A 21,424-nucleotide genomic window follows, 5' to 3' on the forward strand; every position below is an offset into this window, starting at 1 on the left:
ATATGCATAACATCATACAGGGTGTATCAACCATCCACTAACCCTCCACTAACACCACTCATTGTCACGAGACGTTTGTTACAAACTATGAAAGAACACTGTCAAAATCTTACTACTAATCATAGTCCTTATCTTACATTTGGTGTGTGTTTCCCCCAACCCACCCTATTACTATTTTTTAAATATATTTTTTCATGATAGAAGTTGTAAACTTATAAAACAATTGTATACATGTGCAGAATTCCCAAACAACACCCCTCCATCAACACACCACAATGTGGTGTGTCATTTGCTACAGCTAAGATAATATGATCTGATTGTTACCATGTCCATAGTGTACTTTGTTTAATAGTTCTATTTTGACAATGCTCTTTAGTCTTTAGTTAAAAAGGTTTAAAAATAATGCAAGTTATTGGTGGTAGGGTGAGGTGTTATATATGTTTGTTTTATGTTATATATGTTTGGTTTGTAAATTCACTATTATACACATATTGTTTATGTATGAGTGATATATTTCAATAAATTTTTTAAAAAGTAAAAAAAAAAAAAAACCTAAAAAAAAAAAAAAAAAGGAAAGCAATAAGTAGAAATTAGAAGAGGATATCAGGGAGATTTTGGAAGAATGTTTTCAGAAGAAATAAATCATTTCATAAGTTTAATAAACAAGAATCTGGAAGTACAAATAAGTACTCTATTAATTGAACGATGGCACATGAAGCTTCTGATAAATTATAATATATATTTAGGAAAGCAAATAGTAACTTTCAGGAGAACTGCTGAACAAAAAAGTCCTATTGATTTATAGTGTAGTTCAGTTCAACTCTACCTTTACTAATGCTCTTTTTGTTTGAACTATCAATTACCGAAAGAAGATCGAAATCTCCATCTATTTTATTTATTTATTTTTTTAAAGATTTATTTATTTATTTCTCTCCCCTTCCCTTCCCCCCACCCCAGTTGTCTGTTCTCTGTGTCTATTTGCTGTGTCTTCTCTGTCCGCTTCTGTTGTTGTCAGCGACACAGTAATCTGTGTTTCTTTTTGTTGTGTCATCTTGTTGTGTCAGCTCTCCATGTGTGTGGCACCATTCCTGGGCAGGCTGCACTTTCTTTCGCGCTGGGTGGCTCTCCTTATGGGGTGCACTCCTTGTGTGTGGGGCTCCCCTATGCGGGGGAAGCCCCTACGAGGCAGGGCACTCCTTGTGCGCATCAGCACTGGGCATGGGCCAGCTCCACATGGGTCAAGGAGGCCCGGGGTTTGAACCACGGACCTCCCATGTGGTAGATGGATCCCCTAACCACTGGGCCAAGTCTGCATCCCTCTCCATCTATTTTAGTGAATTTGTCTGCTTCTCCTTGAAATTTTATCAATTTGGGTCTCAAAAATTTTGACACTGTTGTACGTGTGTATGAGTTTAGATCTGTTGTATCTTCTTAGAAAATTAATGCCTTTATCATTAATGCTTCTCTTTCTTCTTGATAAAGCTCCCTGTTCTGAAGTCTGCTTTGCCTGAAATTAATATAGCTACTTCAGGTTTTTTTATATTAATGTTAGAATGGTATATTATTGTTCATCCTTTACATTTAATCTATCTGAGCCTTTATAATTACAGTGGTTCACTTGATGACAACATCAACAGGAATATCTTTATTTTTATACATTCTAAAAATCTACTATTTGTGCCACTCACATTTAAAGTTATTACTGATAGGGTTGGTTTAATATCATGACCATGTTTCCAATCATTGTATTCTGTATTCCATTCATTGTACTAATATTTGTTTCTTTTTCTTTTTTTCTTCCTTCTCTGGTTTTAAATGGATATATCATATAATTCCATTTTCTATCTTCTCTGAGCATAACAATCATTCTTCTACTAAAAATATTTATCAGTTCTTCTAGACTTTATCATATATTAATACATATTATAGTGCAAATTCTCCTGCAAATAACACAATACTGCTTCACATGAGATCAGATATTCCCATCTCCTCTCCCAGCCCTTAAGACATTGGTGTTATATTTTACTTTTCTATATGCTTGAATTATCTAGCACATTGTTACTCTTATTACTTTAAGCAAATTATTATCCTTTCGATCAAATAGCAATAGGAAAAATAAAGATTTTGTTTTACCTTTACTTATTCCTTCTCCAAAACTATCCCTTTCTTTATGTAACTCCAAGTTTCTGATTATATCATTTTCCTTATCCCTAAAACATCTCTTTTATTACTGATTGCATGGCAGGTATGCTGGCAATGAGTTCCCTCAGATTTTTTTTCTCTGCAAAAGTCTTTATTTCTCTTTCATTTTTGTAAAAAAAAAAATCACTGGTTATAGGATGCTATGTCACTCTTTTTTCCTTACAGCACTTTTTAACACTTCACTCTACTCTCTTCTTCCTCACATAGTTTCTGATGAGAAGTCTGCTGTAATTCTTACCCTTGTTCCTTTATAGGTGATGATAAATTTTTCAACATAACACCAAGGCACTAAAAAATGTACTTTATAAAGCTTAAAATGGTTGCTGTGTTAAAAGACAAGAAATAGACTGTGAATAAATATTTGCAAAATACACATCTGATACTTGTCCCTACAATACAAAAAGGATCTGAAAACACAACAATAGGGAAAGGAACAGTATAATTTTAAAGTGGGCAAAAGATCAGAGCAGACATCACACAAAGCGCACACAAATAAGTATATGAAAATATGTTCAATATCATCATATACAATTAAATATATGAAAATATGTTTAAAATCATTTATCAAAACCATGTGGATGCCAGACCTTGGTTTTGAATAAAAGGAATTCTTCAGTAAAAGAAAGCTAGGGTCTTTGGAGAAATGGCTGATTCTAAGATTTGGGGCAGATGTGTATTTTGCAAATTTTTTTTCACAGTCTATTGCTTGTCTTTTATATACAGTATAATCTTGGAGTATCTAGTAGTGTCAGAATATAGGATAATGGTAAAAGTACAAAAGCAAAAAACAAAAACCTTATGTTGATAGTGGTATGTCAAAGGGACAAAGAAGCCAAGTGAAAGAGCCCAAAAAAGCCAAGGCTGGACCAATTTTAGAATGAAACAAATTAAGTAGCATTATATTATAACCCAATTAATAAAATAAATATCCATGGATCTATACTGTTATAAATAAATGATTGAACAAATTGTAATGCCATCCTTGCCAAATAAACAGAAGATAAGAAACAAATCTCACCTGCAAAGAAGCATTCCACATAATTTAAGTAGATACTTTCCCTTCAATTTGTATAATGTATCATGAGTTTTCCATGATATTTAGTCTCCTTGGTCTAATAACTGGTTGGGATTTTGTAGGCAGAGGCAAGTTAAGAAGATGGGGATACTAAGGGCTGCTGTAGGGGTATTGCAATTTCTGATTTGGAACAGAGGAAACTTCTAAGGATCACTGAAAGCTTTTAAGTATTAATTTCATAGAGACCAATCTTGGTGTAAAGACAGAACATTCCAAAATTAAGAAAGAGTACTTTATTCAGTATATTTTGTAACAGATTCTTTACATTTGACTCCATAGGGAAAAATTGCATAAGTCTATTATGAATTTTGCCTTTACAAAAGATGCATAATACACAATTTATAAATAATAATGGAGTATATAACACTCTTCACTGTAAATTCCATACAGTCTACAGATATAATAGAAATGTATAATGGAATGTTTTTTTAAAGATATTTGCTGTATTATAGTTTTTTCATTTAATATACTTTATTTTTTAAAAAGTTTTAGATTACAGAAAAGTGACATCAAAGGTATAGATTTTCGCATACCTCACACCATTCCCCTCTCATATTTTCCCCTATTAATAACATTTTACATTAGTTTGATACATTTGTTATAATTGATGAACAAATATTGAAGCATTGCTACTAAAAAGGTCTATAGTTTACATTATGTTTTGTACTTTGCACAGTACTACCTTATAGGCTTTGATAAAATGTACAGTAGCCTGTATCTGTCTTAATATCATACAGAACAATCCCAATGTCCTATGTTCCACCTATTCTTCCATCCCCTCCCTCTAGATCCCCTGGTAACAACTACCTTTATATCAGTGCTACAAGTTCTTCCGTTACTAGAATAATATTAATCTACTTTGGCCCGTGGTTGCATTTCCCCCTTAACTTTGTTCATTCTTCAGTCTTGATATTTGGGGATGGTGATAACTGATCTGCTTCAGACTGAGACAGGGCTATGGGAGAGATGGAAGGAGCTATTTTACTTGCAGATGTAGACACTCACTGCTTGTTTGGGATGGGGGTTGTCCATCATCATTTTGTTAATTGTCCTGGGTGAATCTGATGAGATGGAGAGTAGGTGTTGGCTGCAACTCGGAGATTCGGGGCTCAACCAGCATATGAACAGATTGAAGATCTAAGTCTCTGGGATCTGTATTTAATTGACACAGTGCTGATTATAGATTCAAATAAAAAGGGTAGCAGAATCATGTTTGGGAAAATTACAAATTAGTCTGGCTCTGTTACATTGGAGAAATAGGGCATCATATATTCCAAGATAATGCCCATTGACAGGGTTCTGATTTCATGGTGTTATGTTCCTTGCCTATAATGTTGAAAGTCTCTAGCACCCTCAGAAGCAATACTGTTTGTGGCTTTGTTTATTTTATCAGTGAGATTATCCTGAGAAGTACATAAATGTAACCTCTGGAATGAACTCTTGACTCATTTTGAAATTTCTTTGCTGTAAAAACTATTTTGTATTTAATGTTTCCCCCTTTTGGTTAAGACAACTACTAGGAATATACCAAGAAGAATTGAAAGAAGGGACATAAACAGATATGTGCATATCAATATTCATCATGGCATTATTTACATTTGCCAAAAGTTGGAAGCAATCCAAGTAAGTGTCTTGTTTGGTCAGCGAAAGGAGTGCTGATGCAAAATACCAGAAATTGGTTGGTTTGCATAAAGGGTATTTATTTGGGGTAGGGGTTGACAGATACCAGGTGGCCATAAAGCATAAGTTACTGCCCTCACCAAAATCTATTTGGAGAAAGATGGCTGCCGAAATCTGTGAGGGTTCAGGCTTCCTGAGTTCCTACTTTCCTGGGGCTTGCTTTTCTCTGGGTTCAAGGTCCCTTTCTTCCTGGGGCTGGCTTCTCTTTCCTCAGGGTGCTGACTTCCAGGGGCTTCAGCTTAAGTCTTCTGCATCAAACTCCAAACTCCAAATTCCAACATCAGAAAACCCTCAACTCTTTCTTTGCCATGCCTTTTATCTGTGAGCCCTCACCCACCAAAGGGTGGGAACTCAATGCCCTAATCATAACTCAATCATGCCCAGCTACAGATCAGATTATAAGCATAATCCAATATCTATTTTTGGAATTCATAACCATATCAAACTGCTACAGTGTCCATCAGTGGATGAATGGGTAAACAAAATGTTTTACATACATGATGGAATATTACTCAGCTATAAGAAGAAATGAAGTATTTACACATGTGACAACATGGATGAATCTTGAAGACCTTATTTTGAGTGAAGTAAGTGAATCACTAAAGGACAAATATTGCATGATCTTACTGAAATGAACTAAGGGTACTGAGCTTACTCACAGAGGTAGAGCCTGGAAGATAGGTAACCAGTAGATAAAAAGGGAGTAAAGAGTGGCAAACCAATGCTCAATCTGGGCAGAATGTATAAGGTGGATGTGATTGGTTTGGTAGTGGATGGGGGTGATTTGGGTGCAGTGATGTGAGTGGGGTCATTGATGCTGGAGTGTGGGTCTGAGTGGGGTTGGGGGGCTGGGTTGAGCTGTCCATAGCTGTAGTGAGGGTTAAAGGAAGGAACAGATGAACTCTGGGGAGGGTGAGAATACAATTGTGAGATTATTCTTTTGGCAACAATGGAAGGGAAGTGTCACTGGTGCAGGGTGTTGGTGATGGGAGTAATGCATGGGGAAGGGTGCACCTGGGACATGCTTCTATAGAATATTAATGTGTTCATATGATCATATGATATTATTTCAATGGGTTGAGACCAACACAATAACTAACAAAATATTAAATTCCCATCCTGGGGAGTCCTGCTACAATCTCAAATATAGTGTCCAGAATCTCTAGAGTACATAGGCAGTGCCTAATAAAAGAAAACAAACCAATATGCTAAGGCCATGATATTAATGTTTGTACTTGTGAACTTCTTTTGTAAAATTGAAACTTAGCCTAATAATGTATATTGCCTAACAGTTACCCCCTGAAAACCACCATGCTACTGAAATGTGGCCTCTCTCTAAGCCAAACTCAGTAAATAAACTCAGTACCTTTCCATTGGCATGGGACATGACTCCCAGGGATGAGCCTCCTTGTCTCTGACAGATTAACACCAAGTACCAACCAGCAGTGCATTTGTATTCTGTTATCTATAGTCAACCTTTAGTCATAGTCAATGAATGAGTGTAGTTCAGATCACAGTGTCAGTTGATATTTTCAATTATTAACAAATATGGCAAAAGTGAAACAATGAAAACATATGTTGTAATTTCCCTCAATTGCCAATGAGATTGATGACTTCTTTGCTTAATCAGATAATTGTTTTTAATATTGGAAAAATACTTATTCATATTTTGCTTAATCATAATTTTAAAAACACAAATGCTACACACTTTAAAGGGTATTTTATTAACATTTTCTCTATCATTATCTTAGTCTGAACATTTAATAAAAGTAAATTATATTTTTACTTGTAGTACTTGCTTATTTTCATGGCTTAAATACTTCCACCATGGTCAGGGAGACATGCAGTCTTCCTTCAATACAGAGTTGGAGAGATATGGGCAGTAGCACACCATCATATAGTCTTCTTACCAACAGATATATTAGGTAAAAATAACCTCAAGATATAAATAATAATAAAACATAGGTAACTATGATAAAAGCAAAGGAGTTTAGATTATTTAATACTTAATTTTAAAATGATTTATTTAAATCTCAGTTTATATAAAGAAATTCTCTCTTTCAAGCTGGCTCTAGCACACCATTGGCCCATTCAGGCAAGTATGTTGAGGCTGTTTGGATTTTTAAAAATTTTTCTGTTAAAGTATAGATTGGTTTTATCTTATTTATTTTATTATTTCTGCATTCCAAGTCAGCATTTCTAAAGTTTCTGCTTAAACATCACTCTGCATTACTGGAACAATGACCCTAGTTTTTACATCTAGCTTTATTTCCTTTTTTTCTGCTTTTACCTTATCACAATTGGTTAATAGTGATTATTTAAATCATAATAGTTATTATTTAAATTTCATTAACCCATTCACACTTTGACGTCACCAAACCACTTCTCCAGTCATCCTTTGGAACAATGTTTTGCTTGGTATGAATAAATACTATGTGTATTTATTTATTTTATTGGGGTAAATTTTACATAATATGAAATTAGCAATTCAGATGTGTTTAGTACATACACAGTGCTATGCATATGTAGTGATTTGGAGCTGTATGTTCCCCAGAAAAACATTCTTAAACTTAATCCATTCTTGTGGTGGGAGTGAACCCATTTTAATCGGGTCCTTTTGATGAGATTACTTCAGTAAACATGTAACTGGGCTCAATTAGAATGGCTCTTAATCCTATCTCTGGAGTCCGGTATAAGTGGAATAAATTTCAGCCATAAGTGAGAGAAAGCCACAGAGGGAAAAGCCAGAAACTGACTATCAATGGAACCCAGAAGAAAGGGAGCGACCAAGAGACTCCACCATGTATATTGCCATGTGACTGCCTAAGGACTGAGGATCACCAGGACACAGCCCAAGAGTACCAGAATCTTCAGCCAGAAAGCATTACCTTCCTTGTCACTTGATTAGGGATTTTCTCTTCGCCTCAAAACTATGAGCAAATAAATTTCCATTTATTTCCAACCAACTTCATTGCATTTGCTTGAGCCGACAAGAAAAGTAAAACAGCATCTTCCACCTATATCTAGTTCCAACATATTTTTATCCTCCTATAACTAACATGCATACCTATTAAAACCATAACTCCCCAATCTCCCATTCCCCAACTGCTGGAAACTTCTAGACTGCTTTCTGTCTCTATGAGTTTATCTACTCTTGATGTTTCATATAAATGTAAATATACAATATGTGATGTTTTGTTTCTCGTTTCTTTCTCTGACCATGACTGAAGTCATCTGGTTGTACACATTTAGATTTTAGTAAATAATACTGACACATTCATTTTACTTGTTATATGATTGTTCATATTTTCAATTCGTTCTTGAGTAAGCTTTGGCAGTAATGTGTTTCTAGGAATTTTCTCATTTCATGTAGATTTTCTAATCGATTGCATGTATTTAATTGTATTTTTCTCATAATCTTTTTTATTTTTGTAAATACTGTATTAATATATCCACTTTCAATTCTAATTTACTTCAGCCATCTCTTATTTTTCTTAGTCTACTTAAAAGTTTGTTAATTTTATTATCTGTTTAATGATCCAACTTTAGTTTTCATTGAATTTCTCTGTTGGTTTTACTTTCTCAATTCATTTACTTCCATTACAATCTTCATTATTTATTTTCTTCTACTATCTTTTGTCTTAGCTTGCTGTTCTTTTCCTGTTTTCTCAAGATAAGCTAGACTATTGATTTGAGCTCTTTCCTTTTTTATTTTTAATGTAAGCATTTAGAGGAATAAATTTCCCTCTGACCATTTATTTTCTGTATCCCAAAGACTTGGTATGTTGCGTTCTCATTTTCACTTACCTAAATGTATTTTCTAATGTCCCTTGTGATTTCCTTTTTGATCCATTAGCTGTTTAAAAGGGTATAGCTTAATTTCCATATATTTGTGAATTTTTCAGTTTTCTTTCTGTTGTTGCTTTCCAGTTTTATTCAATTGTGTTTGGAGAAGATATTTTGAATATTTTCCATGTTTTTAAATTTATTGAGAATTGATTTTTGGCATAACATATGGTCTATCCTGGAGAATGTTGCTTTTGCACTTGGGAAGAATGTGTGTTCTGCTGCTGTCTGTTAGAGCTAGTTGATTTATAGTTTTGTTCAAGTCCTCTCTTTCCATATTTATCTTCTGGCTACATGTGTACCCATTTTTTGGAGTGTAATGTTAAAGTCTCTAATTATTACTGTAGACCTTATTATCCCCTCAATTCTGTCTTTTTTTTTTTCTTTTTTTTTGTTTCATATAGCTTACGGTACTCAGGTTTGTATATATTTCATGTTAGGTTTGTATATATTTATAGTTGTTACATCTTCCTGATTCATTGTCCAGTTTATCAATATATAATGTCCTTTCTCTCTTGTAACAATTTTTTATTTAAAAGTTATTGGACCAATACTAGTACAACCATTCTAATTCTCTAGCTCTCTTTTGTTTGGATGGAATATCTCTTCACATCCTTTCACAATTGATATATTTGTCTTTTAATCTAAAGTGAGTCTTTTGTAGACTCATATAGTCAGATCATGGTTTTTTTTAGTTTGTTTGCTCATTTTTAAGTTTTTAATCCACTCTGTCAATGCCTGCTAAAATCCATTTTGCTATTCATTTTCTGTCTCAGAACATGTTGTTCCTCAATTCCTCTATTATTTTTTTCTTTTGAGATTAATTGAAATTTACAACATACCATTTTGATCCCTTAATTCTCTTTACATGTCTATTTTTAATTTTTTCTTTATTGGTTTCACTGGCAGGTACAATGAAATTCTTAACTATACAATAATCAAGTTCTATTAATACAAATTTAGCTTCTATTGTATATCAAAACTCTTCTCCTTTATAATACCATCCCCATTATATTCTTATTATCCCAGGTTACAACTTTATGAGTATTTATAAATGTCTATACGGGTAAACCATGCCCTTTTACATAGCTTTATATTTTATTTCTTTAGCATTTCTGTTTGAAATCCTATAGACAAATATAGGGGTCAAGAGTCAAGTAAAACTGGCCCTTGTATAACTTTCCTGGCTGCAAAAGCAACCATTCAATGGGTTAGCTTAAACAACAATAATTTAATGGCTCACAGTTTTGTGGATAGAAAAGGTACAAAATTGAAGCAACAACAAGGTGATGCTTTGTTCTCGACGACTATGGCATTCTCATTTTGGCTGCTGGTGATCCTTAGGATTCCTTGGCTTTTCTGTCATGTGGCAATGCACAAAGAATAATCTTTCTCTTCTGGTTTCTGTTGACTTCCAGTTTCTGGCTTTTCCCTGCAGCTTCTTTCCTTTGTCTAATTTCCTTTACTAAGAAGGAAATCACCCATATTGAATTACTGTCCACCCTAATTCTGTTTGGCACATTTTAACTAATAATATCTTCAAAGGTCCTATTTACAGGGAACCAGGGTTTGGTACCTGAACTTGTCCATTGTGGAGGCATGATTCAATCCCCCAAAAACGTCATTATTCATGGATTCAATATTTGTGAATTCACCTACTCACCAAAATTTTTATGTAAACCCCAAATCAATATTCATGTGCTTTCACAGTTATTTGTGGGCATGCACAGAATAGCCAAATATTTGAATCACCCGAGTGTACATTCCTGGTTGAGATGGAATTAAGATGATGTTTTGCTTTGCCTTCTTGTCTCAGCTCACATATTATAAGTGTTTCCTTTTTGATGTATATTTAGAGCCATGTTTTCATATTTTTGTGCTTTCTGTTGATGATTTTATAGTTTAATATGGCCCCAATCATAGTGCTAAAGTGAAAGAAGACTGTGATGTGCCTTACAAAGAAAATAATGTGTTGGATAAGCTTCACCAGGCATGAGTTGTAGGGCTGTTGACTATGAGTTCAATGTTAATGAATCAACAATATATATTAAATATGATATTTTTAAACATATGTATTGATCAGATGACAAAAATGTGACCAGATGTTCCCGGGAACCTAACCCTGTGTTACCCCTAGGTGATGGTTCAGTTTTTTTCTAATTTCAGTTTTCATGACTACTTTATAGAATATAACTACTGCAAAAAAATAAATAATTGACTATATATAATACTACTGGCTTTTAAATTTAACTATGTAGCTACTTTTACTGTTGTCCTTTATTTCTTGATATGGTTTGTGCTACTATTTAGTGTCCTTCCATTTTAGCGTACAGAATGGCACTTATACCATTTCTTAGAGGGTAGATCTACTAGTGACAAACTTCCTCAGTTTTTATCTAAGTATGCCTTAATTTCTCTCCCATTTTTCTAAGAATAATTTTGTCAGATACAGGATTCTTTTTAACGGTTTTTTTCTTTTTCTTTTTCCTTTGTGTACTTTAAATATATCCTTTCACTACCTTCTGACCCCTTAGTTTCTGAAGAGAAATTGGCTGTTAATGTCATTGAGGTTCCCTTGTCCATGACAGATTGCTTCCCTCTAGCTATTTCAAGATTTTTTGACTTTGGCTTTTGATGATTAAACTGTAATGTGTCTTAGTGAAGATTTATTTGATTTTATCCTGCTTCGGTTTCATTAAATTTCTTGGATGTGTAAATCCATGTGTTCATTAAATTGGGGAAGTTTTTGTCCATTATTTCTTCAAATATTATCTGTGTTCCTTTTTCTCTTTCCGGGAGAGCAGATTAAGCATTATTAATATGTATGTACGTTTAATCATGTCTCACAGTTACGTTAGATCTGTTCATTTTTCTTCATTCTTCGCTATTCTTGTTCTTTAGGCTGGATAATCTCAAATGATGTATCTTCAATTTCAACAATCCCTTTTACCAGCTAAAATCTGCTGAACTCCACTAGTAAATTTTTTTTCCAATTTTGTACTTCGCAGTTCCAGAATTTCTATTTGGTTCCTGTTTAAAATTTATTTCTTTATTTATATTCTCTATTTGATGAGACATGGTTCTCCCAGTTCACTTTTTTTGTTCTTAAGTTTTCTTTAACTCTGTTTAGCATATTTAAAACAATTATAAAAGGAACAACAAAGGAAAAAGAAGGAAAGAATGAAAGTATGCTCTCAGTCTTTGTAGATTGTCCCTGCATTAGGGCACTCCTTCAATATTATGTAAGCCATTTACTTTTCTGCCTTAGTCTTCATTTTCTACTTGTAGAGAGCATGGAGGCCAGCCACAGTACAAAGTTTACATTCCTCAGGTCTTTCATAACATGTGTAGCACCTTGGACATGAATGAGACTTTCTTATCCCCAACATTGTCAGAAGTTTTTAAAAATCCTTATTCTGGCATGAATACCTTTTCCTGATCTCTTCCTCCCCAGGCTTCTCAGTCTGTATATTTCTAGTTCCATGTGTTATTCCTTTCCCCAACCTATTTCAGCACTACGTGTGCCTTTAAATGCTTTCAGGAAAAAGCTGCTTGGGAAGTTACTGCAGTCCTAGATCGAGTCAAATGAAACAAAGGAAAGCCTTTGTGCTGATCTTTGAAGGTGAAACCGGATAGGGTGAAACCCGCAACCAAATTTTCTTTGAGAATAAGGTCTATATTCTACACCCAGGCTCTAACAATCTGTACCAGAACCAGCCTAGCGGCCCTGCTGATATGGAATACAGGGAATGGTTAGAGTTTAAAATCCCTTAGCAATCCTTGGCACAAAGCAATAGCTTTGTACTTCAACAAAGCTTCCCAGTGTTGCTTGTGTTTTTGTTGTTGTTCTAGGGTTTTTTGTTAAGTTTTTGACTGGGTTCCGGAGTTCTTCGAAAATTGTTTCTGACAGCTTTTGCCTCTCCTCAGTTGATTTTGGGGAGCGATGGAGTGGGATTCCCTGCTCCGCCATACTTCCGTGACGCTACTCCTACATTTCTACTTAATAGTCAGACTCTGTGGTGGATGCCGCCACCGCCGCCGCCAGTTCGCCTCGCGCGTCTCAGCCCAGCGCGGCTGGTTCCCGCGGCGCGAGCGGCGGGGAGGCGAAACAGGCGCCTGCCAAAGGAGGGGGCTGGAGAGGGTGGGGGTGGGGGTTCAAGAGACAGGAACGCGCGGGGCCGAGAGGCTGAGGCGCTACGGTCCAGCTCTGCCCGCCGCTTCTCCCCACAGCGCCCACCGGCTCCGGGCCGAGCTCCGCCTGCCGGCGGCTGCGCACACCCTCGCCGCCCGGGGCCCGCCAGCGCCGCGCGCTCTCCGCGCCCGCCCGCCCGCGTCGACAGTACGAGGCGGTGAAAACCTTCAACAGCGCGGATTGCGTCTCTCTTCCCACTGGTGCAGACTGCTTTTCCAGCAGCGTAACACAAGAAGCACAGTAAGTGTAAACCACATAAGTGTAAACCAGAATATAAGTGCCTGGACTTTATGTTACTGACTCCACTGTACGGCAATCCCAACATCAGTTTGGTCAAGAAAAGGATGCGTTTGCATCCAGATTTAGTAATAACTTCATGAGCACTTTCCAGATTTATATTGTTGCCCTGGGGATGACAAGAGTAAAATAGTGAGTGTATTAAACTTATGGCAGAAAAATAACATATTTAAGAGTGAGATTATTCGACCTTTTCTGGATATGGCTGTAGGGTTCCCTGTCTAGTAGTCACACCTGTTTCAGCCACTACTATTGTTGTTAAGAGCGACATTCCAGGAACTCCTGTGACACTTGTTACTCCAGCCACTGTTGTCCCAGGTTTATCTGATCTATGGGTATCTCGATAGCAAGCACAGATACACTAGCTGCTGTGACTCAGGTCTTGCAGAGTCCCCAAGGCCAACAGCTTTAGGAGTTAATACAAACTCTGCAGTTACCGCAACAGAAGCCCCAACCTTCCATTCTGCAGGCCCTGGCTGCTGGTCTTGTTCAGTTGCAGGCTCTCACTGCACAACGTAACCTCGGCAGTCGCAGCTGCTAACGCCCTTACTTCTATAGAACAGGGAGTCTCTTTTAACAAGAAGTTGATGGGTAGGTTTGATTTTGGAGAAGATTCTAAGTAGAGTGAAGAACAGAAAAAGGAAATTCTGACTCCTCAAATTCTTCATGTTTCAGAACCTGTGAACCATTCCATTTTTCATCAGATAACAGAAAACTACAGCAGCAAAACTTTGAATACCTTAGCAGCTCCTGGAACACCAACAGCCTCAAAAGGCAACCCCACAGGATAGACAAGAAGGAACATTTGGAACATAGCATTCACCATCACCATCACAAGGGAGCAGTCAGCATCTCCTTGAAACTGAAGCAAATTTGGATGACCTCTGTGGATATTCTGCAACATGATACGGGTTTACATGAAGGGCAAGATGGGGTGGAAGAGGAGATCTTTGAACAAGAAGCAAAAAAAAAAAAAAAAAAAAGTGGCCGTTCACTCCAGAACAAGAACGCATTCAGGATCTCATTCAAGATCACCAAGAAAATGAAGGTCTACTTCCTGTTCTGGTTCTTGAAAACATAAAGACAGAAAGTGACCACGTTCCTGCTCAAGAAAAAGAAAGAGGAAATCATCACTTTCATACTCTAGTGAAGGAAAAGCTGGAGAATGAGAGAAAAAACAATGGAAAAAGGGATTACTTCCAATTAGGTCTAAAACATTAGGTATAGGTACATAAGACCCTGGGAGAGGCAAAGGGATAGGGATGACAGAGATTTTGATTTTTGTAGAGAAATTAATGGAAATTGACTTGGATGAGATTGAATTGAGAATACTTGGATCCCCCTTCCTCATTCTCAGGTTTTTGATTATTTTGAAGGGGCCAGTTCCCAATGAAAAGGTGATAATGTGTCTCAGGTTAATGGTGAAAATATAGGGAGACATGTTCAACCACCACCTTTCTAAGTACAGAATGAAACTCAACTCTATGACAAACTGGCACCTTCAAGTGAGATAAAATAAGAGTGACACAGTGGCTGATACAGAAACTGAACTAGTGGTAAAAAGAACAGAAACTGAGGGGACATCATAATCATTACTCAGTAGGTAAAAATCACCTTTTGTAATGTTGTCATTTCTCTGTAATAGATTAATGACTGACTGGAATAGAGTTGTCCATTTTGTCTGCCAGAATTAAGTTAATCTGATATTATGCTCACCTTTTTCATAAAATAATTTATTCAATTGATTTGTATAGACATTGTTTTTAATATGAACATGGTAGATAAGTATTTTTAAATTTTTCTAATATATATATATATTGTCCTCAGATTCATTTTACTTCAAGAATATGAATAACAGCTTATCAGAGACTTCCTATGGAAGAAAGATTTTTTAGATACTACCATTAGGTTGAATACAGTAATAGATACATTTCAAAACAGCAAGGGGTGGTATATCTCATCCTTATCTTTAGGCTGCTGCAGAATTTTAAGGTAATAGACAAAGCTATGATATTTTATGCAAAGACTGGATCTAGATATTTGAGGAGCACAATACAGAGATTTTATACCTTATGGTCTCTGTTTCCCCAAGGTACATGTTTGTGATTTGTTCCTCACACTGCTGTTAGTAAAAAAGAAAAAAGAAAGCAAAAGCAACATAAATGTTAAAATACCTTTCAGTGTTGGGTAAATTTTGTTTTTAGATGTCAATAAAACTGTTTGATAACAGAAAACATAGTCAGACTTTATACATTGAATCTTATTTTCTCAGTTTCTACCCAGTTTCTTGCATTTATGTTTATTAATTATCTTTTTTTCCTTCTTCCAAGGAAGAACCTGGAATGCTGAGAAGAACACAATGTTATTTTTTCCAGTTTATTTACAAAGGAACTATTCAAACGCAAAATGCAAAACAGTTTGGGAAAGAAAGCTTTGAGAGCTAATATTTATATTCTGAGAAATATGACCTAGTTGCAAATAAATGTGCAGGAAAAGCTAGTTGCAAGACAACAAAGAAAGAGTGAGATAGAAAGTCATTTCCTTCTGAAATTATTCAACAGTATGGAATCTAACTTCAGTCTTCTCTCCAGGCAAATATCAATAGAAGATAGTTATGTTTTTGAAGCAAACAAATCACCTTAATTGAACATAATTTTCATTTTAAAACAAGTTGTGGAGCTTCATGCTGAAAGTCCTCCAGAGAAAATGGACCTATGATTTATATCAGCATTGCTTGAACTAGAAGCAATTTGTGAGGTTGCATATGAATAATGCAGGGTAAAAATGGTGCAGGAAAAAAACCATTGAGAGAAAGTAAATGAAGTCTCCTTAAAAATGGAATATATAGGGAACCATTTAATTTGAATTATTCACTAACACTAGTGATATTACAGGAATAACCATAGATCAGTGAAAATTTCAATTTTAAGATGGGACTATGTGTTCCTTTTATATAGTAAAAAAAAAAATTGCAGAGACCAGAATGGGAATGAGAATGAAAAATGCTTTAAAACCTATGAATATACACGAATGTGCAGGAGTTCATCTGACAAGAAGAGAAGAGTGGCCTATTGACCCCTCTGTGACACACAGTTACAGCTGTTGATTCAAGATCCACAAAGGCAGTTTCTGCCAGCTTAAGAGAATGTCAACTGATCAACAGAAAATGCACCTTTTGGACACATTTTAACTATTGCTGACTTTAATAATATGCTGTATGTTTTGGAGAAATTCCAAGCATCTTAATAGTATCTTGGTTAATATACACATGGAAAAAGAATACATGGTGTTTTCTTTATCTTCTATATTATCCCAAATGCTATAATGTACAGCAGTTTAGTAAGTCAGTATTTGAAGAGTCAAATGAGAAAATAAAAGGGGAGTGTAGCAGTTTGATGTAGTTATGAATTCCAAAAATAGATATTGGATTATGTTTGTAATCTGGTCTATTATTGGGCATGATTGAGCTATGATTAGGGCTTTGATTCAGCCATATCATTAGGCACCAGCCACGAAGGGGTGGGGACTCACAGATAAAAGGCATGGCAAAGAGTTGGAGCTTTTGATGTGAGGGTTTTTGATATTGGAGTTTTGATGTTGGAGTTTGATGCTGACCTTAAGCCGGAGCCCCAGGAAATAAGCTCACAAGGAAAGAGAAACCAGTACCAGGAAGAGAGGAACCCTGAGTCCAGGAAGAAGCAAACCCTGGGAAGACAGGAACCCTGAACCCAGATAGAAGCAAGGCCCTGGAAGAGAGGAAACCAGGAAGCTTGAACCTTCACAGACATCGGAAGCTAACTTGCTCTAACGCATGAAAATAGACTTTGGTGAGGGAAGTAACTTACGCTTTATGGCCTGGTATCTGTAAGCTGCTACCCCAAATAAATACTCTTAATAAAAACCAACCAATTTATGGTATTTTGCTTCAGCATTCCTTTGGCTGACTAATACAGGTAGATTTTTCAATAATGTGGTAATAACTGCTACAATTAAAATACCATGTAAAATATTTAATAATTAGTCCATTCAAGTCAAATACATGAATCTAAAGCTTCTTTAAAAGTTAAAACTTAAAAAAAGGAACAAATAAAAACAAATGCTGAACCTTATGAATTTTCATGTCTCATATCCTTTTCAGTCTTAACATATCCTTAGTTATATACCTACTATGTGTACTCAGACTACCTTTGAATCATTAATTTGAAAAGTCATCTTGGCTATAGATGTTTGAAATCAATAGTCATTTAAACTTAATAGTATACTAATTCTAAATGTCCTGGGAAAACAGCCAACTGACCAACCAATATTAAAGTTAACAACTAGCTCAACATCTGTATGGAAAGTGTATAATGAGGACTCAAGTAACTGTAGCTGATGTCCTAAAATTCAAAAAGTGCTAGACCATGTTCAGTAAGGAAAATGGAAGCAGCCCAAACCATACAGCTTACCTAAATACTTCTGGAAATCATTCTTTGCTGAGAGGCCACTCCATTATAGAGTTGGAAAACTATACTTTATCCTTTATAGCTGTATCATGGAAAGTATCATGAGTTCCATTAAGGAAAGATAGAGGGAACTAAAAATCATTCAATTCATTCAACTGAATGGTTCCTTAATGTTAATAGGCCAGCCCATTATTTGGTTTCAGATTGTTGTGAACACTACTGGTCAATGAAAATAAGCAAAGTTCTTCCACTTTGACAGTACAAGTCTGGTATGTTAGGGAAGCTAATTTGATTTGGTGGCTTTTAGCATCATCTTTCACTTCAGGCATGCCTTGTGACTGGTAAATGCTTGGTTAGCAATCTGTATAAAAACCTATCCATAATTTTCATATTTTGGGATCTTTATCTATGTCATAATAAACTCTGCAAGTTCTCTAGAAACTTTGTGTTCTGTTTACCTGTCCTTGGCCATTTTTCCAGGGAGTGAAGGGGATTACAAATAACAAAAACATACATATATATATGGGGAAATTTATTAATTAGTTTTTTTGGCTTTTTTTTTCTTTTTTAAATGCTGAGTTTTGTATCTATTATCTATTGGAAAAAACCTTAATAATTAGAGAAGTTACTTAAATGTTTCCTTTGAGGTAGACTATTTACAGAATTGATTGTTCTTCAACTTTATTAATCAAATTTTTCCTAATTTCCAAAGATGTCTAAATAATACCAATCAGTGGTTGCCATATTTTAAACAAAAAGAGTAAAGCATTATTTAATTCAGAATGTTCCTTCTTACAGGTCATGCTTAAGGCTTTTAACGTTGACCCAAGTTTCACAAAATATCCTTTTTTTTTTAATGTACCATTTTGAATATGTAGCTGAATTATTTGGTTTCCTAACAGTGATAATTGGTGTGACCTAATATGTCCCAACATGCAATATATGCACAACTCTCGGTCATTCTGAATTTCTTCCAAGACCTTGCCTGATTTCACGATTAACCATTCTATAAAATGCATGGAATTTCCTCTGTAATTTAATTTGCTTTTTCTGAGTGGAAATCTAGGGTTTCCAGATATTTTCTTTATAGTCACATAAATATTTTATTTTCTCTTCCTCTCTCTATTCTTCTTTTTCTTTTTTCTGACCATCCTTTCTACACTCTCCCTGTTCTTTCTTTTTTTTAAGTCTTTATAAAGCTATACATTTTAATAGAGAAATCTAAAGGACTGCAATTTGTAAGGATGTAGAAAAGAGAATAAGAGAAAATTGAGATAGAAAATTACTTGTTAATATCTTAACTTATTGAGATTATTTACTCTAATTGCTAAAGAATTATATGATAATTAGAGGTCTACTATCTTCTGTCTTTGTCAGAAACTCCATTTAAAGGAACATTTTGTATATGCCTTTGACAATTCACTGTAATACTTTAGATCAGGGGTTCTTAACATTTTTGTTCCACTGATCCTTTTGCCAGTCAGGTGAAAACCAGAGATCCCTTACTAAGTCCACACTATACTGTGTATTATTTAATAAATATATCACATCAACATCAACATTTCCCCACAAGAATAATGTTTTTTTATTTAAATTCGAGCTCATTGGCCCCTTTTTAAGAACTCTTGAGTTAGATGATTGAGAATCAACATTAAGTACTTTAGCAAATGATTTAAAATATAATTGCCCTAAATTAACCCTTGTTTTAAAGACAATTTTGAAAAATTATAATAATTAAACATATATATATAGAGAGAGGTATTCTCTTTCCATGAGATTTCTTTTATTACAGCTCAGGAAGTTGAACCTTAAGCTCCAAGAGAGTAAAATATGCCAATCTTTGTAGAACATTTCGTCTCAGAGTTAATTAATTAGTCATTATTAGTTTCCTTATAGTATGATCTTTTCCCCATGTATCCCATATTCTCTTCTCTATTTTATATCATTTATTCAAACAAAGCAGAAGTAAAACAGCAGGGAGAGAAAATAAATAAATATATATTTCTCATTAAGAAATATCCTAAATGGTAGATTTCTTTGTTTTGGTATGTCTTTAAAGTGTTTTGAATATTAAGGAATCTAGCATCTCTCTGAAACTATCTTGACTGTTTCCATTAAAAATGCTCCCATTAATAATGACTATTTCCATTAATAATGGATCTGCTGTGACCAAGATTATATAGGTTTATAACTCAGACCCATATTTAGAAATTCTGACAAGAAAACTCAGATGATGATTCTATGAATCTCTTCTGGCTACATTTTCTCTGTAGACTAAAATTGAAGAAACAAACAAAAGGAAGAAACTAGTGTTCTAGTCATTATATTTTGTTGCTGCTGTATTAGCCAGGCTAATTACCGTAAATTGCCATAAATATATACATAAGAAATGTTTAGTTACTGGTTACATCATAGTCTGATACAAGTCATGTGACTTTCCTGGACTGATGTCATATAAACAATGACTGAGCAAACAAGAGGTTTTTCGTTTTGTTTTTCCCATTGTCCCATAGGGCCTCCAAGGAATATATGTGTTGATTCCTTCCAGCAGGCTGACTGAGAAGGGAAGAGAGTCATGAGGCTTTTCAAAACATTTTAGAGACCGAGCCTGCAAGTTAAGTATTGCTCTCCCCCAAATTCCTTTGTCACAAAGTCAGTTTCATGGACTAATTATTTACAAGGGAGACTGGGTGATATAAGTTTAGGAGCTTAAGAGCACTAATAATCTGTTATATCTGCCTCAGCTTTGGCAATAAGAAACCAACAAAAAATGTCTAGTAGAGATTGAGGTTGAGGAGATTAACAAGAAATGTCTACTGAGTGCTTTGATATATCAACAGCGGTAGAAATGACTGGTATTTTAGAGTTATTAAGAGTCCTAGCATGCAACTATGCCAAATTTCTTATTATATCGGTGAATAAATTGATGCCAGTTTCTTTCTTTGTCCTTCCATATAACAAATATTACTGAATGCTCCTTGTGCATCAGAATTATAGATGCCAGGATCTTTTGTTTCTATGTGGCAAATAAGATGCCATTCCTGCATTAAAGGAGTTCAGAGTCTTTGGGGGATATCATGAATTAACAAATACATCAATTATAGAAAGCACAGGATGTCAGGAAGCAAGGAATAAAGAGCTCTATGTTTTACATAAACATAGGATTTGGATACCAGGGACATGAAAGGAGCATATTCATGCCATCGGTAGGAAAACTTAGCCCAACAGATTTGGATTAGGCCAGTGGGGAAGAAGTACAGGCAAAAGAAAACAAATGTGCAAAACTTGTAAGACATAAATGAACCTGGAATAATCAACGAAAGGCAGATATTTCAGAATGATTATTTGCCACTCTGAATCAGGTAAAGTGATTTGGTTAAGCTCCAGGACTCACATTTACTTCATACCCTGATCTTAAAGTTCCAGACCATTTCTCATTCTTCCTTGCAAAGCAGTATTATGGGTAAGTTAAGATCTGGGCTGTGGAACTGGTTTAAATCCTGAATTTTCTGTTAAACTGGGTAAATGGGTTGTTGAACTCTCCTTATTGATCAAATCTAAAAATTGGGCATAATGATGGCAATTTTCTCCAGGTATGTTAATTGTGAGGAGTAAATGTAGAAGCGACAAGAAACCACTTAGCAGAATTCTTGGTTGACAGTAAATATTCAGTAGATATTTAAAGAC

General features: G+C 35.2%; 1 pseudogene; it reads left to right on the forward strand.

Moving 5' to 3' along the window:
• The window catches only part of LOC101412602 (SR-related and CTD-associated factor 8 pseudogene), a 46,553-nt pseudogene extending 32,026 nt beyond the window's left edge, over positions 1-14,527 (forward strand).
• The last annotated feature ends 6,897 nt before the right edge of the window (positions 14,528-21,424 follow it).

Source organism: Dasypus novemcinctus, chromosome 1 (assembly GCF_030445035.2).
Source record: "Dasypus novemcinctus isolate mDasNov1 chromosome 1, mDasNov1.1.hap2, whole genome shotgun sequence".
In the NCBI taxonomy this organism is placed as follows: domain Eukaryota; kingdom Metazoa; phylum Chordata; class Mammalia; order Cingulata; family Dasypodidae; genus Dasypus; species Dasypus novemcinctus.